The following is a 24,889-nucleotide window of genomic DNA, read 5'->3' as shown; positions in this document are numbered from 1 at the left end:
TGCCCGGCACATTCAATAAATATTTCTAGAACGAAGAGGAGAGGTGTCATGCCATGCCTCAGTGTGTACTTCTGTGCTTAGGGTGGTGCCAACACATGGCAGGTGTTCCATCAGAGTGAAAGGAAGGGAGAGAAGAAGGGGAGAAAGGAGGAATGGAGGAAACAGCGCTGGGCCTTTCAAGGAAAACAGCTAACTTGTGTCCTTCTGACTTGATCAAACAATACAACTTCTCAGCATTTTACTTCCAAGAAAAATTGTATGCGGGGGTCCAACTATTTCAAAATGTTTTTGAAACTCTCCAAGCCTATGGAGCACAACGGGCAAAGTGTCCCCACAGCAAAGGCTGGCATCATTGCACCCGGAGGGCATTAGTGGGGCCGGGCTCCAGACCAAGGGACTAGCCGCTAAACTGTTCAGTCAGTCTGCTTTACCCCAAGCAGAGACACTTGCCCACTTCAGGACTCTACACATGTGGAGGGGTCTAGAGTCAGTTACTCCTGGAGCAAAGCAAATACTCTCCTCCCCAGGCCAACAGCACACAGGCAGGAAGGCAACCCTGACTCACAGAACCTGGCACTGATTATAGAAAAGAGTTCTTACACTCTGGGAAGTCAATCTCACTTATATATTAACTATCCCCCTGGCCCTGGGGATCTGGCTTTGGAGAGGGTCTCAAGATTTTGGACATCTCAGAAAAAAGCATATATTCTGTGTCCAAAATGTTGATTAAAATGTACAAACAGACCGTCTTCGCTGAAGGAAATTTGGGAAGTACCTTCCAGGGTCATTGCCAATGACCTTGTGTTGGTCTTCCCTGCCAGCCCCTCTTCACCCCCTTCTCCCCAGCCTCACCTACAGCTCTGCCCCTCTTTTAACCTTGTGGTTGAAAGTCTAACAGACAAGTGCACACATGTCCTCCTATCTAAGTGACGTAAGCTGTTCTACCTTTTGTTTCCCTGATGCATCAACGGGAAGGAAGCTATTCATAAACCCAGGAACAAGTGAGGGACCATTGGGAAGGATGGGTTTTCAAATCTCTATCCCAGATCATCCTTCCTCATTCACTTGCTTGTTGTGATTGGCTGAATGTTTGTGGCCTGCAAAATTCATCTGATGAAGCCCTAACCACCAAAGTGATGGTATTTAGAGGTGGGTCCTACAAGAGGTGATCGTCATGAAGGTAGGACCCTGAAGATGAGATTAGTGCCCTTTTAAGAGGAGAAAGAGAGAGATCTCAATCTCTCTTCACACGCATGCACAGGGCATAGGCCATGTGAGCCCATAGCTGGAAGTGTGTCTGTCTGTCTACAAGCCAACAAGCAGGCTTTCACCAGGACCTGAATCTGCTGGCACCTTGATCTTGGACTTCCCTGCCTCCAGAACTGTGACCAATAAAGCCACCCAGTCTACGGTACTTTGTTATAGCAACCCGAGCTGGCTAAGACGCTTATATTGCTACAATTAATTATTTGTTTGATGACAGATTCCTTCCCTTATATTAACAGCTCTCCAAGAGCTAGTCTTATTCACCTTTGCCCCTCATGGTGCCTAACCACAGGTACCTGACTGTATAGATGCTTATTAAATGTTTGTTAAACCTTAAATTCTGTGCTAAGGAGTTTGGGCTTGAACAACAAAAACAATTGGAGTTTTTTTAATGAGGAGTGTTATTAGCTGTGTATTATCAAGCAAATGACTTATCCTTTGGAACCTCAGGTTTCTGGTAAGAGGAATGAGGTTGTCCAAGGGAAAAAAGATGGGCAAATTCTCTGAACAGCATAATTCATTGCATAACTGTATGAGAGCCATAGCATTTCATGTTTGCCTTTCTGCACTCCTCACAAGGCAAGAAAATCTGCTAAAAGAGCACTCTGTGGTGCTCATCTTATTTCTGTTTATTTAAGCTGGAGTATCCTGTGACTGAGTAATTCTTTCTAACCGTACGCTGTTGCTGCCTAGGCAGAGAAAGTGTCCAAATGTGGAGGGGATTTGAAACCCTTTATTATGGGAAAAAAATCTCCCATCGTGCCTTGCAACTTTACTCCTAGGCAATAAATGCAGATTCCTTTCTAAGTAGTTTAAAATTCACTTTGCAATCCAAAAACTACTGAAGGGGATGAAACCTTGAGTTTAAATTTGTCAAATATGCTTTAGCAGCAAAACAGGCTATTGAAACACAGACAGACAGACAGACAGACAGACACACACACACACACACCCATGCTTGCTGCTGTTGTTGCCATTCCATCCTGAGGATTACTTAGTTTAGAAAGCCCACAATGCACTAAACAATTCCTATAAAATGTCCTAGCTGGGGAGTTAGCTATGTGATAAGGATTCCCATATATGGGAGTGTGACTAAGCTCTGAGAGAAAATATGGCAGAGACGGCTGGCTAAAAATCTGGGATAATTCCCTGAGAAGGAAAACAAAAAGAAGGAAGGATAACAAAACCCGCGGTGCACAGGAAATGCCTGGCTCACAGAAGGGTGAGCACGTTTGTGTGGGAAAACGCACAATCTGGCCAACGCCAGTTCCCAGTGGAAAGATGTCTTCAAAATGCTCTCTCCCCATTTGTACCCTTTCAGATGCCTAAGAGCCTCTTCGGGGACTTTTAAAAAGACCCTGGCCCTTCAGGCCAGGACATTTTGAACAGCCTTTCTCACAGGCTTAGCTCTGTGTTCCTTGCAAACTGCTAAATCCCTCAACCTCTAAATTTTGTTTTGAAGTCATAAATTTCTCTCCAGGCGTCTTGGTTTTCAGAAACCAGCACAGCATGTTTCATTTGTGAACAACTGGAAGAAAGCAGATTTACTGACAAATTTTTTTTAAAAAAAGATTTTTTAACTTTCATTGGCTTTTAATTTTACATAAAGGTATGCCCCCTCTGCCAGATGTAGGAAAGTGCAATGGAATTAGAGTAGCTTAATCCTCAGAATTGCACTGGTTTGCTAGTCTAAAAATATCTCGACTGGCTAAAATGTTGGGCTGAATTAACAAAATATAAATGAGGAGAAAAGAATGTAATATCCCTCACTTAGCTTCAAAAATTCAGCTGCATGAGTGCATTTAGGGGTTTATCTACTAGTAAGTCTACTGGTCCCGGCCCGGTTTCCCCACAGACAGGCCGCTGGGGGTGGGTTCAGGGGGGCCTAGATCACAGCCCCAGCCCTGCCCCTTGCACATATGTATGTTTGGGGCAGGTCACTTCACTGAACCTCAGGGTTCTCACTTGAAAAGTGAGAAAAACAAGAAATCTTTCCCCAGAGATGGGTAAAGATTAAATGAGATGACAAATGTGAAGCACTGATCACTAAGTTCTCACCAAATAAACACCTGTTATTAGGTCATCTGTCTCTGCATGGGCACCACTTTGGAGGACAAACTGATCAGTGGGCTCCACTCAGCTTTTGGTATTTCTGCTCTAAACCAAATCTGTAAGGGTCAATACACTGAAAATGTTAAAGCCAAAAATGAGTTTCTTTGGAATAACTTAATGCACACAATTTGAAGAACCTTGAAACCATTCACAGGGTTTCAATAATCAACTACATATATATATATATATATATATATTTATTTTTTTTTTTTTTTGCGGTACTTGGGCCTCTCACTGTTGTGGCCTCTCCCATTGTGGAGCACAGGCTCCGGACGCGCAAGCTCAGCGGCCATGGCTCGCGGCCCCAGTCGCTCCGCGGCATGTGGGATCTTCCCGGACCGGGGCACGAACCCGTGTCCCCTGCATCGGCAGGCAGACTCTCAACCACTGCGCCACCAGGGAAGCCCTATATTTTTAATATATCAGTCGATATCCTTATATCAATCTTTCTTGTAAGTCCCAGGTTGAGTGTCAAGATCACTGCCCCCATCCTCCACCCCTTTGGTAGGCTGGTGGCTAGAAGCATCTCATGGCCCAGGTAGAGTTGCTATCAGTCCTCTTCATGTCTGTTATCTCATTCTTGCTCGTGTTAATATGTTAATTCACATTTCTTTCCTTTTCTCCTGTTTTCTCTCTCTCTCTTGCCCTCTCTCTCTCTGGTACTTAGAGACATTAAGTTTTCAGACTAATGCTGCTACTACTACATTTCCTCTTTATAGTGACTGCCTGGGTTCAAACCCTCTGTTATGTAAATCTTTTAGCCTCCCTTTGCTTCCATTTCCCCATCTGTAAAATGACCTAAAGCAAGAAAAGACCTGCTTCCTGACAGTGTTAGAAAGGGACATCCATTTGTGCTGTGTTCGAGGGCCAAGAGGCACAATGGGAAGAGCGAGAGCTTAGACCTGGAGGTGCCTCCTTCAAATCTCAGCTCAACCATTTTACAGCTGTGTGGACACGAACAGTTATTTCATGTCTCTCGGCCTGATTTCTCATTTGTAACACAGAGCAGCAGACTGTTGCTGCTTACCCCATATCCATTTCCTGTTTGTTTGTTTTTTAACCAGTAAAACCCTGATTTTGTTTGGAGCTGAAAAGTGCCCAGATAAAATTTTTCATTTCCACTCTCCCATCTGATACTGGCCATGAGCTGTAAGGAGGAACCACCGAGTACAGCTGATAGAAGGCTGTTTCTAAAGGACAGCCTGGGCTGCCACGAACTTCTCCCTTTGCCTTTTATCCTCTTTCCCCTAGAACCTGGGCACAATGCCTGGAGGGACAGCAAGCCACCCCGTAACCGTAAGGTGACAAACGTGAGGATGAAGCCTATACGCTAAGGATGGCTGAACAGAAAGAGGAAAACCCCTCCTCTAATCGCCTCACAGGGTTCCCAACAAGCACTGGGCTGCCCACCTCCAAGCTTGCAAAATAAGTTGCAATTCAAATAGATCCCTATCTTTTAAGTCTTTGTTGGTCAGTTTGTCTGTTATTTGCAGTCAGACTCTTCTCAAAACAGGTACCCAGGGCTTCCCTGGTGGCACAGTGGTTGAGACTCCGCCTGCTGATGCAGGGGACACGGGTTCGTGCCCCGGTCCGGGAAGATCCCACATGCCGCGGAGCGGCTGGGCCCGTGAGCCATGGCCACTGAGCCTGCGCGTCCGGAGCCTCTGTTCCGCAACGGGAGAGGCCACGGCAGTGAGAGGCCCGCGTACCGCAAAAAAAAAACAACAACAGGTACCCACAGGAACTAAAATGATACTTGCTTCCCAGGATCCCTGTGACAATAAAGTAGGTTAGGTACCTAAAGTGTTTAGCGTGATTCCTGGCACATGGCAGACTTCCAATAACAGTTGTTTTTTTTTTAATTGGCGTATAATTGCTTTACAATGGTGTGTTAGTTTCTGCTTCACAACAAAATGAACCAGTTATACATATACACGTTTCCATATGTCTTCCCTCTTGCGTCTCCCTCCCTCCCACCCTCCCTATCCCACCCCTCCAGGCGGTCACAAAGCACCGAGCTGATCTCCCTGTGCTATGTGGCTGCTTCCCACTAGCTATCTACCTTATGTTTGGTAGTGTATATATGTCCATGCCTCTCTCCAATAACTGTTTATTCCCTTCTTCCCTTTCCCATCATCATATTTTGAATTCTCCTTGATATGGGTAATTATCAGAGCTACTGGGGGGCCGTCTCAGATATTTTGCTCTTAATGTGTCCCTAAGTGTGAGTTGCCCAACTGAACGTGATCCCACAGTCTAATGTCACATCCCAAAGCACATGATTCTAGGCTGCCTTCCTAGAGCAGAGTCCCAGCAGAAGGGACACTAAAGGTCAGGCATTCTCTGCACTAGTACAGGGCATTTATGATAAAGTCCAACCTCCATATTTCACGACCGAGGTCCCTACTGAGAAAAGGGTCTGAAAACCACTGTCATGTTGGTTATCTTTATATGTGTAGCTTAAAAAAGCAAAGGTACAAGGGAAACACGGCAGCTTTCTTCAAATATCACTTAGGCCCCTGGGGGGACTTGGCCAAGTATTAGCTGTGTGGACTTGGAAACAACAGCTTCTGAAAACTCTTCCAGTTCTAGATGAGATGCATTGTGGATCACGGGCTTTGAAAGGATGACCATGATATATTCTCAGCAAGTGTTTAGTGAATTGACTAATTAATTAATGAGTTAGGTATTTAGTCCTGATGTTTCTATGGGTAAATGCAGCTTGAGTCCCAATACCCAACTTATTGGTGAGAATATACCCTGTGTGAAATGGGGGTCACCTGGCTTTGGGGTCATCTGAAATCCAGCCTCTCCCTGATGAGCCCCTTTCTGGGACTGTCCAGGGAAAACCACCTTGAAGGGTCAAGGCCTACAGCCTTCCCCAGCCCAATTTCAAAGGCAGTGACTATATAACTTAAATTGCATAGGCCAGAAGGACTGGTTTATGCTCACTTTTCTGAGACAGTTGTTTTATTTCAGCTGAGTTAGCATCACACATTTTTGGCATCTCCTCCAAGAAGTCTATTCAGTAGGCCAGAAGCATATGAAATGGAGCCTTTGCTCTCAGAAATGGCATACTGACTGTACTTAAAGTTATTAAATCTTGAATGAATGGAAGAGAAAATGTCATACTCTTACCAGCGGAGAAGAGAAAGCACACACAAAATCTCCTAATGTGAAGACAGCATGTTGGGAAATGAAGCTAAAGGGAATTTTTCATTACCTGTATCTGGGTTTTATGTTATAGTGAGAAGTACTGCCTACTACAGTTGGTTTTATGTACACCTCCTCTATAACTACCTAAGGACTCCATTGGGCAAAAATTTATCAAATATCTTGGTTTCTAGTTAGTAGATTTGTGGCAAACATCAGTGACCAAAAAAAAAAAAAATCTGAAGTATTTCCACCTACTTGGATGCAGTAAATGTTCCCTTCTCAAATTCAGGTTGAAAAGAAGGAATTCTCTGATGGAAACAATGGAATGAGTTCTCTCACTTTTTATTTTTTGACTTAGACAACACATTCATTTTATTGAGGACTCAGCATTAAGTTTGAAGTTCCAAACATTGGAACTCATTTTTTTTTTTTTTTTGGAACTCATTTTTGAGGTGATATTGGAAAATAGCATCACACTTTTTAAATGAACTTTTTCCACTACCCATAAAAGTCAGCTGAAACTTTTCCCATCATTCTTCATTCCTATGCCCTGCCCCAAATTTACCTTTCTATTCTCAAATTTCAAATAAAACCCTCTTTCACAAATGATGAGAAATTTTGAAAAATGAAATTAAGCCACATGACTTTGGCAATGAGGGGAAGGATGAGGTTCTCCTGTATGCTTTCATTATGACTTATTTGGATCATCTAAAAAGCTCTGCATTGTTCTCTTTTTAAAATTTAAAAAAAATTTTTAAAAAGTAAAAAAATATTTACAATTTTAAAAGGTTACACTCCATTTACAGTTATTACAAAATATTGGCTATATTCCCCATGTTGTACAATACATCCTTGTAGCCTATATGACACCCAATACCTCTGGGAGTTTGTACCTCTCACTCCCCCACCCCATATTCCCCCTCTTGCACTGGTAACGACCAGTTTGTTCTCTATATCTGTGAGTCTACTTCTTTTTTGTTTTATTCACTAGTTTGCTGTATTTTTTAGGTTCCACATGTAAGTGATATCATACAGTATTTGTCTTTCTCTGTCTGACTTATTTCACTTAGCATAATGCCCTCCAAGCCCATCCATGTTGCCGCAAATGGATTCCATTGTGTGTGTGTGTGTGTACACATATATATATGTCTCACATCTTCTTTATCCATTTATCTGTTGATGGACACTTAGGTTGCTTCCATACCTTGGCAATTGTAAACGATGCTGCTGTGAACACATGTGAAGGCGCAGGCAGGGCATTGTGCTAGGTGCCGCCCATATGAAGGCAATTAAACAGGAGTCCTCCCAACAGTGGAATCTAGAGTTAAGTAATGAAAAAAAAGTAGTCCGTTTATTCCAACTCCCTTAAACTGGTTAGAGGTATTCACTCATTTACTCACTCATTCAACAAATATTTATTGGGCATCTTCTTTGTGCCAGGCATGAAGGAAGTAAAAAATAAAAAGGTATCTAACCCAGCCTGAGAGAGAGGGTAGCTAATGCTTCTAGGAGTTACAGACTTTGTTTAAGCTGAAAGATGGATGGGAATTATCTAGATCCAGTTAGAAGAGGGTTTTTCAGGCAGTGGAGATCTGTAAAGTGGGGTGTGAGGGGACCAAGTAAGGAGTGGCAATGGATAAGGGTGAGGAGTTAGGGCCAGAAGTTGGAGCAGCTTGAAGGCTATGTAAAGACTTCCAGACTTTATCCCAAGGCGGAAAAGGAGCTCTTAAAATTTTTAAATTTACATTACAAAAAGCACACAGGCTCTGTACAATACACACGAACAGAAGTAAAAAGAGTACATTGTATATCTTCTACTACAACTTGACGGTGCAAGAGTTACTGCCTTTTAAGTATATAATGTATCTAAAAAGAAGGAAAACAATAATTTTTTTAAAAAATTAATGCAGATTGTATCAATGTCAATCTCTTGATTGTGATACTGTACGAAAATTACCCAAGATATTACCATTGGAAGAAATCAAGTGAAGGGTATTATTATTACTATTATTATTTCTCACAACAGTATGTGAATCTACAAAGATCTCAGAACAAACGTTTTTTTAAATGCACCACACACAAAAATAAAGGCAAAGACATCTTCACGGGAAGGAGAATATTGATATAGTAAAACAACACAATGGAACCCACTGATAGCTTCTGAAAACCAATGGAAGCAATTCATCCTATGGAGCTTTAGAGGTGACTAAAGGTTCAGCAGTGGGTCTGTAATCTGCATTTTCATTGCAAAAAAATCCTGGGAGTGATCAGAGCACTGATACAGGAAGGAAAAATGGAATGGCTCAGAGAGCAATGGAATGTTACTAAGAGGAGTAAGATTGTGTGGTTGGGGAAAGAGGTGGCTGCTGGACTATGATTCCTAAGTGGGTTTAGATGTGCCCAACGCCCAGCTTACTAGAAATAAATTTATGTTCTTTCATTGGCTATTGTAGGATACAGTGCTCACCAGTGGCTTCCTCTCCTGCAGGAACTTCCAGTGATGTTTCTAGCAATGTTCCTTGGATACATATGGACACATGATATAAACCGCATAACAAAATAAACATAAATATGGAGTAGGACATGCTCAGGTCCTAATATTCAATTCATAAGACAAAACATCCTATCACAAACAAGTCAGAGCTTACCAGCCTCTGGAAAGGTTTTTAACAGTGGGAGTGATATAATCAAACTTGTCATTTAGAAGATCCCTCTGGCAGTGGTACAGACTACTTATTGGAGGGGGTGAAGATTCAACGGAGAAACAGTAAGGACTTCCACTCAAGGAACAGGGGCAATGGAGAGGAGATAGATTCCAGAATTATTAAGGAAGCAAAAATCTCTATCTCAACCATAAGAAATCCCCAGTAGAGCTTGGCCCTTGAATCTGCCGGGGTCAAATTTGGCTGTAAAACAGAAAACTCAAAATAACAATTGTTTAAACAAGATAGATGTTTATTTCTCTTATAAAAAGAAGTCCAGAGACATCAGTCCAGATGTGGTCTGGCGGCTCCAGTGTCACTGCGGAGTCAGGTTCCTCTTGTTCTTCTGATCTACCTTGCAAGTACATAGCTTCTGTCTTTAAAGTTACCTTTTGGTCCGAGATGGCTGCCAGAGCCCATCTAACTGGTCCACATCACTGGTAGTGGAAAGGAAGAAGGGAGAAAGCTGAGCCATCAACTTCTGCAAAGGCTTCTCCAGATCTCCACACATATTGATGTTTATATCTCACTGGCCAAAACCAATGGCTATACCTACTAATGAGGATGACAGGAAAATAATATATTCCAGCCCTGCTATCATTACCAGAATATCTGGAATGGATATTTGATGGATACTTAGGAGTCTCTGTCATAGCCATCAATCAAGTGAGACACAGAGAAGGTGAGAATATCCTAGCCCTCCAGGGGATGAGTCACGGAGTTTGTTGGACACTGTGATGTGCCAGCCAGGTCTCCTTCCATGAAGGACTTTTGCCTCAGCTGCAGAGAGCGTTGTCAACAGACAGCTTTCATCTGTCAGCCCCTTCTGAGAGCCTCCGCACCCAAGGAGCCTAGACAGCTTATGTTCAGTGACCTTCAATACAGGAATATAAGATGGACATCTTCATCCAACTGAGGACAACTCAGAAGAACTATGCTAGCTCCAGCTCTTTCCTTGGAGTTGGCTAAGGCTACTGTCGGGTTACACTGTAGTTTGAATTTTCAAGCTGGAATCTAAACCCCACAAAAAAAACCAACAAAGTTCCCTTCTCTCGCCACAAATTTCTCTCTTTTTTCCAGAAGTGACTCCTACTTCCTTGCCCTCCCTTCCACAGCATGGATGCCACGTTCACTCTTTAATAAACCTCCTGTGTGCCAACCTCCAACTCAGAGTCCACTTCTCAGGCCAGCCAGTGTGGCAAGGAGGGAGGATGTATCTACCTGAAGTGTCAGAAACTCTGGAAGGAGGCGAAATGTTCACATTTATTGAAAGCAGAGTGGGCTAAAAAGATGGAGACATGCTGCTGCATGCACATTTCCTTTTTTCTGTCTCCTGCTTGCTTCTCATGGCTGTCAGTGCGCATGTCTATAGCATCCATTACATCGCTTCCAACGTGAAACTATCCATTTAGGTTTGGATAACCAGATCCTCAAACTTGTTAAAACTGTGTGTAAAGAAAAGAAAATGGCTGTTGGGTGAGAGCTGGGTCTTCCTAGATGGAAAGTGCCTGAGTGCCCACACGGTAGGACTTCCACTATCTCCAGCTACACTTATTAGAGCCTTTTGTAAAATTTTTATTTTTTGATTTCTTTCTTTGTTCTTGGCTAGGTTCCAGATAGGTAAGATGGGACTCTAAATGCAATAAATAAGAGAGGGAAAAATTACTCTAACTTTGTGGCATTTTTGGTTCTAACTCAGAAGCCAATTTTCCTTACTGTGTCTGGAGCTTATAGAATTTAGCCTAAAACAACCTGTCATCATAGACACCCCTTCCTCTGGCATTCCATCTGCCCATTTGTGAAAGCTGGTCCATACAAATGTTCACTCAGGATGAAAACAGACCACCTGGGCACCCAGTTGTGTGTGAGGGGTGCTCATGACCTTGAAGGAAAATGTCCCAGAGGGGCCAGAACTGCATTATCACCCAGTTCTCAGGCAGGGAGTCCTACCCCCAAAACACTCGCTCCTCACCAGTGTGTACAGGGGACCGGCAAACATTACACTGCACCCAAAACTTCATAGTCAGAAATGTTTTTTCATTTCCATGACTCAGAGCAAACGTTATTCATATAGTGCCTCTGAATACACCCACTTCTGGAAGAAAAGAGAAATTTGTGGCAAGAAAAGATAACTTTGCCATCATGTCTTCCCGGAGTTTAGATTCTGGGTTAGGAAGCATAAGCTGCTAGTGACACAAGCCTGCGTGCTATGTGGCTTTTGAGGTTTGCCTACTCACAGATCTCTCTGGCTCTTCCCACTTGTCTCTGTCAACAATTGACACTGCGGTACTTATTTATCTGGATTTTTAAAAATTGGATTTGTGATAGCACCTTTGCTCACAAAAGCACTTTTCAGGCAAGCAGTCCATAGCAGTTTCCTCCCAGTTTATTTTAGGGAAAAGTGCGAGAAGATCCTCTTCCTTTGAAAAACCCTAACTAAACTCACACAAGTCTGTGAATATATTTTCTCAGAGACTTTTATTCATCTTTGAATCTTCCAGGGTCTGACACCTGGAGTACAATAGACACTAAATGTTTGTTGAATGAATAAATGAATGAGTGAATGAAAGAAACAAATGACAATTACTGCGTGAATAAATGAATGTGAGCTCAAGAAGCTTACTGGTAGGAGGATAAAATTCGTTCCTGAAAGGTATAACACAGGAAAGACTGGATGCTGTGAGAAGGTGGGAGGGAATGATCACATCAGGTGAGATGAGTGATGTTCAATCAGGCTGTATCTGGTAGAGTCGCCAGGAGGGCTTTACAAATCACAGAGCCCAACCTGTTAAATCAGAATCTTTCAGGGTGGACCCAGGCACTGGTGTTTTTTTAAAGCTCCTCAGGAGATACCAATGTTCAGCCAGAGTTGAGAGCCACTGGGACATGAGGATCAGAAAGAGATTCATAAAGGAAGTGGTTTTTTAAAACAACCTTTAAGGATGGATAGAGTTTTGACTTGTAGAAATGAGCAGGAACTAGGGAAGATGTCCTGACCACCCCTCCCTCCCAACCACAATTCCAGACTGTCTATCCTACCTAATCCAGACAGATGCTGGCAACCGGTAAGGGGGCGCCTGTGCAATTAAATGACTTTTTCCCCTCTGGGCCATCTAAGAGCCTGGCCACTAGTGTCTGAAGGACTCAGGTGAGGGTCTGAACACTGAGGATCTTGGGGGAGCTGGCCTGAGGGGCTGCCCACCCCAGGGCATGTCTGTATCTACTGGTATATTCCAACTCAAGAGCTGAAAAGGGAAGTTAGTGATTTCATCCTTGAGGTTGGGAGCTCATGAAAAGATGGGAAACCTAAAGTCTTCCTTCCTGTGGTGACTTCACAGGGATCTGACAACCCACCGTTTGCTCCACTGGCAGCCCCTGCAACAGAGACCACAGGGCCTTCCACTACTCTCAGAAGTGATGCTGCAGAAGGCTCTTAACAACTATACCCAAACCCCAAGGATTAAACAAAGAAAAATAATACATCAGAGAAGGACAACAGCTAGAGAGAGAGCAATAATAAACAAAGCAATCAAGACACAGAAAATAAAGATCTGTAAGCTTTTAGAGCTACTGGAGGAGATCGTCTACAAACTATACAAAAAAATAACAGTAATAAGAGGTGCTGAGGAGATTTTTAAAACACCTTCAGAAGACAGCCTAGAATTTAAATAGGCAAATGTGATTTTCAAATTAAAACTAATTGAGTTAAGTAAAGAGTAGGATAGTCAGTGCTGAGACTCAATTCAGGGCCCAGAGGATCAGGTGGAAGAAACAATTCAAACCACAGAACTGATGGCTTCCATAGGGAAAACAGAAATTCCAGAAGGAGAAGGAGGAACAGCTGGACAGACGCAACAAACATTGATGCAAGAAAATTTGGTACAGATGAGGGAAAATCAGTACCTGTCTTGCAAGTTTTCACCAAATTCTACACCCAGGTGTATCTTGGTCGATTTCCAAATTCCAAAGGTAAAGCAATAAATCTTTCAGGTTTACAGGTAAAAAGAACAAGAAAGGAGAATCACATTGGCACTCAACTCTGCTGCATTGAAAACTAGGACAGTAACATTTATGGACTTTTGAAAAAAAGGACTGCAACCTAGGATTCCTCTGCTGGCCAAGTTAGCCTTCATCTGTCAGCGAGAAAGAAAGATACTTGGGGCGTGCAAGAATTCAGAGAATATACTATTCCCACGCGCTATCTGGGGAAAATACTAAAGAAAGGGCTCTAATTAAACAACAAATGAATCATAGCAGAGACCTCAAGATCAGGAAAAAAAGAATAAGTAAAAGGAAAGAGTAGTGAGCTATGATGCTTGCTATTTATATAAATATGTGTAATATCTAAATCCATAACAGTAGGTTGCCTGAGAACGTGTAATATAAATTCTAAATGAGGATTCTTGAAATAGGCAAGGAACATTCCAAGGAAATTCTAATAATAATAATAATCCAGAATGAAAAACTCCTTTGTATCTCAGCAAAACCCAGAAGTGGGAGACAGATGAGGCAACAAAGCAAAAGCATTTATTATATCTCCTCTGGAGAGAGAAAGGTGAAGGAACGAGGAAGATAAAGTCTTCTAAAAGAGAGTTAGTAAACATGAAAGCAGAGTGAACTAAATAGAAAAGAAAATCGTATGAGACACTACTGAACAAATCCAAAGGCTTGTTCTTAAAAAGTTCACTGAAATTGATAAACCCTTCCCTAGTCTGTTTAAAGAAAAGTGAGAACAAAAAAATAAACAAGAACGCTCCCCAGACGTGAGAGCCCAGAGCCACCTGCCCGCCAGCATCTGCCCTGGGACTCAGGGGCTCAGGGATGGGCTGGGTTGGGATGCCCCACCCCTTCCCACACATCCGTCCCCCCACGTCCCAGATTTGTCTCAGCCACATAGCCAACATGGATCAAAAGCTGCAGATGACATCAACGGTCCCAAGAGCGTTGCTCTAATTAAGAATAATACAATAATTTTGGATGATTAAAAAATAAATAAATAAATAAAAATAAACAAGAACACCTGAAACACATAATGTTCTGTGTCAATTATACCTCAGTTTAAAAAAATAGACAAAATTGGGAGTGAAAAAAGAGCCATCATCACAGATACAGAAGAGATTAAAATAATTATAAGAGTTTACTATATGCTAATTCTATGACAATAAATTTGAAGATCTAGAGGAAATTACCAAAATTAATCCAAGTGAAAACCTGAATTTTCAGTGGGAGAGTGGGAGAGAAAAGAAAGGTTGTTAAATATCAACCATTAACAAGGGTATCAGGACAGATGGTTTAACAGCTCAGCTTTCTAATCTTCAAAGAATAGATAACATCAGTGTTAATTAATTTATTCTAGACCATGGAAAAAACTGAAAGTTTCTCCATTTATTTTATGAAGCAAGCATGATTTTAATGCTAGATAAAATATTAACAAATAGAATCTAGCCATGTGGCAAAAAAAATAATACACTGTAACTAAGCAGAGTTTATTCTAGGATTACAAAGCACAACATCAAGAAATCTATCAACATATATATTTTCATCAATAAATTAAAAGTGAAAAACCATACCCTATCAATAGTTCCTGAAAAGGTATTTGATAAAATTCAGTAGCCACCCATATTAAAGCTTTAAGGAAAATAAGAATGAAATGATAGTTGTTGTATATAATGAAGTCTCTTTATCAAAAACCAACAGCCAATATCATTCTCATTGGTCAAACACCAAAAGCACTTCAATTAAAATCAAATCCAGACAAAAATGCCCACTATTGCCACTGTAACTCAACATTTTCTTCAAGATTCAGAGATTAAAACAAATGTCATAAGGTAAGAAAATGAAGTGATTAGTACAAGCATGTGAAAGATGAAATAAAGTATTGGAATATTTCTTTTTGCTCAAGGTTTTATCTCTTCTTTTCAGATTTAAGCCTGCTATTAATGTTCCTGTTTAACATTGACTTGGAGGTTTTTAGAAAATATAATAAGAACATAAAATTAAGTAACTGACATAAGTATTTGATAATATTTTCTTCCATTGACCACATGACTCCATTACTAGAAAACCCAGGAAAATCTAGTTTTAAAAAAACACTCAAATTAATGAAGAATTTGGTAAGGTGACAAATTTTACAGAAACGCATACAAAAATTAATCATTTCTCTATACTATAGCATGTTCACCTAAAAATAGAAATGAGAAAAATACTCAATTAATTTTAGTGACAAAATCTATAAAATATTGAGGGATACATATAAAAGAAACATAAGACTATGGAAAAAAACCTTATGAAAAAAACCAAAACAAAATCTGAAGAAACTTTAACACCAATCAATTTGTTCAGAGGAGTTAATATCTTAACAAATTCCTTCTCCCCCCAAATATAAATGTAATACAATGCCAATTATAATCCCAGTAGTTTGTGGGTTTTTTTTTTTAATAGGAACTGCATTATATTTGTATATCACTTTGGAGAGAATTAGTTATCTTTACTATGTTGAGTCTCTCAATCCACAGCCATGGTCCCCCTTTCATTTATTTAAATCTTTGATTTCTCTCCACAGCACCAGTAGATTTTTTGATTGTAAGTAAATTGGTTTTGAAGTATAGTGTACATACAGAAAAGTGCCAAACCATAAGTGTGCCCATGTAACTAACATCCCCATAAAGAAATATAACATAACCAGCACTCCTTAAGTTCCCCATCCCGTCCCCTCCCGGTGTCCCCCAACACCAAGGAGAAACCACCTACTATCTTGACTTGTAATACCACAGACTTACTTTGCCTCCAACAGGTTTTGTTTTTTAATTGGATAAAATGTGCTTAGAACTTACACAGACAATAAATGTTCAGAAGGTAAGAAAAACAGGAAAAAGAATAACAATAAGAGACGTCTAACCTTATCAGTATCAGAGCACTCCAAAAAGCTATAGTAATTAAATCATTGTGTATTAGTACAGGAAGAGACCAACAGTAAGAGGTACAGAATAGGGGATGAAAAAAATCAATCCCGGTACATGTGAGCATTTAATACAAAGCTGATAATTCAAGACAGCTGGGAAAGAATAGATTATTTAATAAATGATACTAGCTCAACTTACTAGAACAAGTTGAATCCCATCTTATGCTATATACAAAAACAAATTTTAGACATATATAAGACTTGTTACATTTGTATAAAATAAAACAATAACTAGCTTAGAAGAAAATCTAGGTAAATACATGGGTTGGGGAATCTTCTTATCATAACAGGAAACCCAGAACCTCTGAAAGAAAGACATATTTGACTTAAATTGAAAATGCCACTAAGATAATACGTAAGTGATACATTTGGACGGAAAGAGTTTTACAGATGACAGATAAATGATAAATAACAATACTATAAAAAGAGCTCCTACAAATTGCCCAATCAAAAAATGGGCAAAGACTATGAATAGATAATTCACAGAAAAGCAAATCCAAATTCTCAACAAACTTGAAAAGATGCTCAAGCTCACCAGTAGTCCACAAACTGCAAATTAAGTTTACAATGAAATATCACTTTACGACGATCTGAATGGAAAATATTAAAACTAGAGTGATAGCGACTGTTGCTAGTAGGGGTGTGGGTAAAGCACTCTCTATATTTTACTACTGAAAATATGATGTTTGGGCCTTTTTGAAAGCAATCTGGAAATATATAATAAATTTTAAAATACACATGCCCTTCAACCTTGGAATCTATTCAGTAGAAGCAAAAGCATCAGTACATAAAGATACAGGCTTAAGAATATTTATTGCTTCACTGTTTGTAGTGACAGAAACGTAAAACAAACAAAAAAATGTCTTTCAAGAGAAAGATAAATAATGGATAAATTATGAAAAAGTCTCATCATGAATTATTATGTAAGCCAACACAAAACAATGTATTAGAACCATACCAGGTGACAGAGGGATTTCCACAAGGTATTTTTAAGTGAGAAATAGAATATGTACAAAATCCATGATCTAATTTTTCCAGAGAAAGCAATGAACTTCCCCAAACCCTACATATACAGAGATTTATCTATTTATCATCTATCATCTATCTGATATATAATCTATATATCTATGTGTATATAATCTTATGTCATTATATGAAGATGGAGAAAGTTAAAAGGCTATTAGCACCTGGTCATCTGGGGTAAGGGACTGGGGGAGAGAGCGGGTGGGATGGATACTTGAGAAGACTAAGAAATGAGAAGTTGCAGGGAATGTATGGATGGGAGTGAGCAGCTCCACTTATCTGAAGGGTACTTCAAGGATTCTGGGTATACTCAAAGTTTGAACTCCAAAGCTGCTGGTGGGGGCCTTTCCTGGGGGATACTAAGGCCAGACCCTCCTTAGAGGATGTGGGTACAGGACATATCACAGAGAATGCCTCCTGTCCCTCCCAACATCTGACCCGGTGAAGTCATGTCATGACAAATACCAAGGCCACTGTGAGGGACCCATAGTCTGGGATGTGCAGGACCTAATGCTGTGTTTAGGGTGAAGTGTTCCTGCAGGTCTCCTGCCAGGGGGCAGTGGGGTAACCGTGGGATCACTGTATGTGTTTATGGAACCCAATAACCCCCAGGGACCTTATGGCCTAGTTTGGGTAGGTCAAAGTCCTATCAAATTCCACAACTCAAGTTATTAAGAACAAACCCCAAGAGATTTTCACTTACTTATCTTAAAGAACATTAAGGGATCCAATTCCTATTCCGTATGGACCATCTTAAACTACCCTTTCTCAGGGTTTTACTTTGAGGTGATGAAAATGTTTCAGAAATAGATAGGTGGTGGTTCCACAACATGGTGAATGTAACTAAACGCCACTGAATTTTTCACTTTAAAAAGGATAATTTTATGTTATGTGAATTTCACCTCAATAAATTATTTAGAAAAAAAAATACCTTTTCTCTCCCAGCCTAAAACTTACTTTGTATCTTACTCTCAACTCTACCAAAAACGTTCCTGAAAGCCCAGTCCACAAACCCCTCCACTTTAGTTCCTTTTCTCTTCCCTCCTGTTTCTTGTAGTCCTGTCTGCACCCATCCCTCTATCCCACGTCTCAAAATCCCAGGAGGCAGGCTGGCAAACATGGAATTCCACATGTGGGTGAGGAAAGAGGGGAGCTGAGGGGGGAAAGACACATTTTCCTTTAACAGGTGGTGGGAATGGGCGAGCCGAAGGCTGGTATTACTCATTAGTAAGTTTTGCCTCTTTCACATATGGGAGCATAAGGTAATTTGGGTACCAGCCGCCCTCAGCAGCCTGTCTTCCCCCACACTGTGAGTCGCTGCCCCCGCCTGTCACGACAGCTTGTTCTCAGCCCCCCCAAAGCCAAGGCCCTGTGACTGGGAGCCCCCATCTAAAGATTACTTTTGGATGGGGAAAGAGAACCTCCCTCCTTTGGTGGGAGGGAGTCAGGGAGGGAGGGACGGATGGGAGAGCTCCACTGGGCAGCACGCAGTCTTGCAGAACAGGTGGTTTTGTTTATTTTTCTCCATTTCATTTACAAAATTGTACCCTTTCCTAAAACAGCCTCAGGACTCAAGCACAACAAGTATAGGCACAGTGAGATGGCATTTAATCAAAATACAGAAATTTAAGCAGTTAACATCACGATGGAGCAGCAGAAATCACCACAAAGTAAACATCCAAGCAGCCACTGCCATTTGACTGCTCAGCAACTGAGAGGACAGGACAGGAGACAGGCATGTCCCAGCTCAGCCCCTCACCCTGTTCACCCAGGGCAGGGCCGGAAGGCAGGAACAGGCCAGTCCAGAGGGTCTGGGCCCCCAAGGCTCCAGAATGCACAACTCCAGCCCCTACCTCAAATGAAGTTGGGTTTCCCTGGGCTATTTTATGGGTTAACTACGGTTTTAGGGAATCAATCTGTTAATATTGCTAATGCCAAAAAACAAAAAACAAAACACGTCTGAAAGTCATTATGGCACAGTAGAAAGAGCTTTCTACTCCATTAACTCCCACCCACCCCCTTTTTTTTTTGAGCCAAATTAACTTAGGTTCAAATCCTGGCTCTGTCACTTACCAGCTGTGTTGAACTTGCACAAATCACGTAAATTCTCCAGGCTTCTGTTTGCTCATCTCTGGGGCAAGGTCAGAGTGATATCACTGGTTTACTGGGAATCTCAGTTCACTGGGGTCATAAACATGAAACGGTTTATTTTTCCTGAAATTGCTCCCAAACTCTCAAACCCCCATTTCTCACTGGGTAGCTGCTCCTTTAAGTAACAGATCAGCCCAATTCCATAGTGTTTCAGTCACCTTTTATCATTAGACGGTTATTTTCATTCCTTAAGATTCTGCCCTGTTCATTTAAAAATTTCAACCTTCTGTCCATTTCCAGTACTTTTCCTTCCCTCTTAAAACTGCAGAGTGCCAATGAAATTAGAGTTCTAGATAAATAACGTTTTCATCTAAGTACCGCTCATTTTGTTTGCTAAATCTGGCAACCCTCCACCTTCTCCCAAGCGCAGGCTTTAGGGAAGTGGTTCCCAATTCAGGCTGCTCATTAAAAATTTCAATGCCTGGGTTCCGTTCCAGACCAGTTAAATCGGAATATCTGGGCATACCAAGAATTTTTTTTTCAAAGTTTCCCTGAGGGACTGGAACGTGCGCTCGCGGCTGACAGCAGCGCTTTGGAGGGGGGGTCCGGCTTCTTCCCGTTCTAGCAACGCCTTCCGCTTCCCAGCATGCACTGCTGCGGCGTGGGGGGCGGAGGACGGCGAGGCCGGTCTCGTTTTACGAGACTGTCGGTTGTAAGCTCGTAACCCTCTCAGCTGGTCACGACAGCGCCTCCACTTGACACCGACGGGCCCTTTGTTCCCAGTGTATGGGCAGGCATCCAAATGCGGGCTCTCCTGTTACGTGCTCTGGAGGGCTCCGTGAAGGTCTTCCTTCTGCCTGCTCCCTGGTGGGGAGACGAGGCTTCAGCTTGCCCCCAAATCAGCCCTCTGCCGGAAGTGGCCCCCACCCCCGCCCCGACAGCTTCCTGCTGCTGAGAGCCCCCTCCCGCCACAGGCGCCCTTCCAAGGGGAGGGTACTGGCAAGATAGCTTAAACCACACTGCCTCCTACAGGCCAAGGTGACCTACAGGGCTCGTCTCAGCAAGCCGGCACTTCGCACCTGTTGTTCTCAGGTGAGGGTCCAATTCCAGCACCTCCCTCTGCACACACGACCATGTTACCCTCATAATAACTCATGTTTGTTGAGATTTTCTGGGTGCCTGGCACTGTGCTCAGCTATTTATCTCCTTTAATCCTCGAAAACAGGGTGGGGAGATAGGATTCATTTCCCCACTTTTCTGATAAGAAATTGTGGCTAAGACAGTTTAAGTAATTTGCCGAAGGTCATACAGCTAATAAGAATCAGAGTTCACATTTGACTCCAAAACCTTGCCTTTACCGCTATAATTTATAATAGTCCTACTGTAATGTAATTTATGAAACTTATCTTGGTTTCTGGTACACAGCAGCCGCTCAATAAATATTAGTTCTCTTCCTAGATAACCTCATACTGGAAATCTATCATCAAGTACAGTTATATAACGTTCAGTCCAAGTTACTTGGAAACAATGTCAAGCTGTTTCATCGTCCCCATGTATTAATCTATTAACTAATTCACTCTTTTAAAACATATACTATGTGTCAGGTTCTGTGCTAGTACCAAGATAGAGAACAAGAAAAATTTAGTATTAGTTTCTCTTGTCTGCTGCTACAAATTACCGCAAACTCAGTCACTTAACAGAAATTTATTATCTCACAGTTCTGGAAGCTGGAAGGCTGAAATCAAGATGTTGGCAGGGCCACACTCCCTCTGAAGATTCTAGGGGAACATCTCCTTGCCTCTTGCAGTTTATGGTGGCTGTCATGGACACCTGTCATTGGTTCTGGGACCCACCCACATAATCCAGGATGATCTCATCTCAAGGTACTTAATTACATCTGCAAAGACTTTTTACAAATAAGGTCACATTCACAGGTTCCAGGAGTTAGGATGTAGACATATCTTTGGGGGGCGGGGGAGGGTACTATTTAACTCAATACAAAATTATAATGCAGTGTGTTGGAAAGAACTTGTTTGGTCTTTGGAGTGAAAAATACATGCGTTCAAATTCCACCCATGCCATTAGCTCAGGCAAATTACTCAAATTTTCTGATATGTTAGTTTGGGTCTTCTGAGAAGAAGATGCCACCTGGAATTAGATGTGCAAGAGGTTTATTGGAGGAAATGCCTGTGGGATTCCTCAGGGATCCTCACTTGCATTTCACTGGATAGACTGTTCTGCATGATTATATCTAGCTGCAAGGGAGTCTAGAAAGATAAGTTTCCAGGCTTTATTGTACAGATAGGCAAGGGGGAAAGGGGATTTTGAGTATCTGATCCATAATACCTGCCAAGATAATACAATAATAGTGTCCACAGTGTCTGTGGCATGACGTTTGGAAACACCAGTTCCTATCGTGGAAGCAAAGTGCCTAAATCCAACTAAATCTGTGTTAGGGGATGAGGCAAAGGTCATCAAAGTGACTCTTGGAAGTGCATTGGTTTGCCAGATGAATGAGGGCATTTCGGGCAGAAGGTGTGCATATGCAGATCTGTGGGTCAGAAGGGCCTGCCGAAGAAATGGCAAGCAATTTGGAAAAGTTAGGCCATAACTAATGAGGTAGAGAGTGTTGAAAAATGATGAAAAACACATGTCCCATATCAAGGCATTTGGATTTTATGCTTTAAGACAGGGATGTCCAACATTTTGATTGTGTAGTTTTATTCAATAAAAATCTTTTTTGGAGTGTACACCCCTAGTGTATATTTATTTATTTATTTACCTATAATTGATATACTGCACTAATATGTCAGGTGGGTTATAAGTTGCACACTAGAGTATAAGCTCCCTGAGGGCAGGGAATTATTCTTTTATTCACTGCCTATCCCCAGTACCTAGATGGCCCCTGGCACAGAAGAATACTTAATAAATACTTATTAATGACAGAATGAAAATTTAATAGAAATTGTAATTCTAGATTTCTTCTTGCACACCATGGATCATCTTGTTACACTTGGGATGCGTGCAACCTCCCCTGGATTTCAGCAGTGTTTGTAATAAGAGTTTCTGAAGGGTTTGAAACAGTAACATGATGAGATCTCAGAAATATGATTCTGGAGTGGTGTGGAGGAGACCAGAAGGCAAGTTAGCAGGCAGGTAGACTAGAACAATAGCTCCTGAACCTCTAGGATTTCATGGACAAGTAATGGTAATAACAGTAGTATCATCAACTATTATTTTTTTTCAATTTGTCAGCTTTTTAATTTTTGCTAAATAAGGATTAAGGGGAAAAAGATTATTTGAGATTGTTTTTTATTATTATTATTATTTGTGGTACGCAGGCCTCTCACTGCTGCGGCCTCTCCTGCTGCGGAGCACAGGCTCCGGATGTGCAGGCTCAGCGGCCATGGCTCACAGGCCCAGCCGCTCCGTGGCATGTGGGATCCTCCTGGACCGGGGCATGAACCCGTGTCCCCTGCATCGGCAGGCGGACTCCCAACCACTGCACCACCAGGGAAGCCCTGATACTTTATTTTTAATGAAACACATTTTCATACCAAAAATGTATGAAGGACAATCTCAGAGTAGAGGTGAGTTCTTTTTTTAATAGATTTTTTTTAATTGTGGTAAAATATACATAACACAACATTTACCATCTTGACCATTTTTAAGTTTACAATTCTGTGGCATTACGTATATTTGCATTGTTCTGTAACCATCACCACCATCCATCTCCAGAATGTTTTCATCTTCTCCAACTGAAAGTCTATGCTCCTTAAACACTAACTCCCCTTTCTCCCATCCCTTCGTCTCCTGGCGGTCACCATTCTATTTTCTGTCTCTAGAAGTTGAGTCTTCTAGGTACCTCATACAAATGGAATCATATAATATTTGTCATTTAAAGACTGGCTTACTTCATTCAGAATAATATCTTCAAAGTTCATCCATGTTGTAGCATGTGTCAGAATTTCCTCCTTTTTTAAGGCTGAATAATATTCCTTTTGTGTATATTCCATGTTTTGTCTATTCATTTATCTGTCAGTGGACAGTTTTTTCCCCCGGAATTACTGGATCATAATTCCATGTTGATAATTCTATGTTTAATTTTCTGAGGAACCGCCTCTCCACAGTGGCTGCACAGTTTTACGTTCCCACGGGCAATGCACAAGGGTTCTACTTTCTCCATATCCTTACCAACAGTTGATATTTTGTTTTGTTTCATTTTTTATAACTGCCATCTGAATGAATGTGAAGTGATATCTCATCGTGGTTTTAATTTGCATTTCCCTAATGATTAGTGATACTGAGGATCTTTTTATGTGTTTATTGGCCATTTGCATATCTTCTTTAGAAAAATATCTGTTCAAGTCCTTTGCCCATTTTTTAATCTAGTCATTTTGTTGTTGGATTGCAGGACTTCTTTATATATTCTGGATATTACTCTCTTATCAGATAGATGACTTGCAAATGTTTTCTCCCATCCCATGGGTTATCTTTTGCTCTCTCGATAGTATCTTTTGATGCACAGAAGTTTTATATTTTGATGAAGTCCAATTTTTATCGATTTTTTTCTTTTGTTGCCTGTGCTTTTAGAATCATATCCAGGAAATTGTTGCTAAATCTAATGTCATGAAACTTTCCCGTATGTGTTTTCTTCAAAGAGTTTTCTGGTTTTAGATCTTACATTTAGGCCCTTGATCCGTTTTGAATTAATTCTGGTATATATTGTAAGGTAAGAGTCCAACTTCATTTTTTGAGTTTTTTATTTTAAATAAATTTAGACATATCTAGAAACTCACTGCATTGTCTTTAATTTTCCTTTTCCCTGAAGATTGGTGCAAACTTCATCAGAGTCTACGAGATGATATTTGGAAGCCCCAGTCTAGGGAAGAGATAGTGATGGCCTGAACTAGAGCTGCAGAGTGGCGTGGGTGGGGTGAGGTGGGAATGGAGGAGCTCAGCGTGAGGGCGTTCTCGGATGCAGAATCAATAGAATGTCATGGCTGATGGGATGTGGAATGTGAAGCCAGGGAAGAAGTCTATGTGCGTGATGGGCAGATAGTATTTTCTTTAATTGTCTAATATAAAAAAAAATTCTGAAAGCTGGAAGTTACCTTAGAATCCTTCCTAAGCAACAAAGGAGTTTTTGTTTAGAAAACTTCTAGTCCTTTTCTAGGAGGTTAAGGGAATAAACATAGGCCTTGATATGAAGAGGAAGTTAAGGCAAAGGAAGGCTGAACTAGTTTGCAAAGGAAATGAAAGTGGTTTATTTTTCAGAGTGGGCACAGAGGGAGAGGGTGAGGGACCCAGGAAGATGGGGAGGATAAAGAAGATGCAAGGAAGGTGGACCAGAGGAAGGGGTGTTAAGCAAGATGGTGGATGCTGGTACTTAAAAGGAAAAGAGAGCCAGATTGGAAGAATAGCACAGAGACTTTGAAGAATGGGCCAATATCTTATGTTGTTTGTTGTTCTGTGTATTCTGTAACCACTTCCATTATCCTTAACTTCCAGTAACCATCTGTTACATACTCTGTCTTGTGTTACTGGTTCTTTGGGAAGGTAAGTCAAAGAAAAAGGG

General features: G+C 41.3%; 1 long non-coding RNA gene across 3 annotated transcripts in view; it reads right to left on the bottom strand.

Moving 5' to 3' along the window:
- The window catches only part of LOC111180403 (uncharacterized), a 45,874-nt gene extending 25,437 nt beyond the window's left edge, over positions 1–20,437 (bottom strand). For 2 of the 3 annotated variants that reach the window (XR_016388371.1, XR_002646210.2), the window contains exons 1-3: positions 19,838–20,437; positions 19,294–19,401; positions 7,739–7,852 (exon numbers count right to left, since the gene is read on the bottom strand). This is a non-coding gene — a long non-coding RNA (uncharacterized LOC111180403). The other variant, XR_002646211.2, reaches the window with a different exon arrangement.
- Positions 20,438–24,889: the final 4,452 nt, after the last annotated feature.

Source organism: Delphinapterus leucas, chromosome 17 (genome assembly GCF_059928025.1).
Source record: "Delphinapterus leucas isolate spDelLeu-1000000601 "Yukka" chromosome 17, BTC_Dleu_Yukka2, whole genome shotgun sequence".
Classification (NCBI taxonomy): Eukaryota; Metazoa; Chordata; class Mammalia; order Artiodactyla; family Monodontidae; genus Delphinapterus; species Delphinapterus leucas.
Note: the sequence above shows the minus strand (reverse complement) of the source record. Positions and strands in the feature narration are given on the sequence as shown.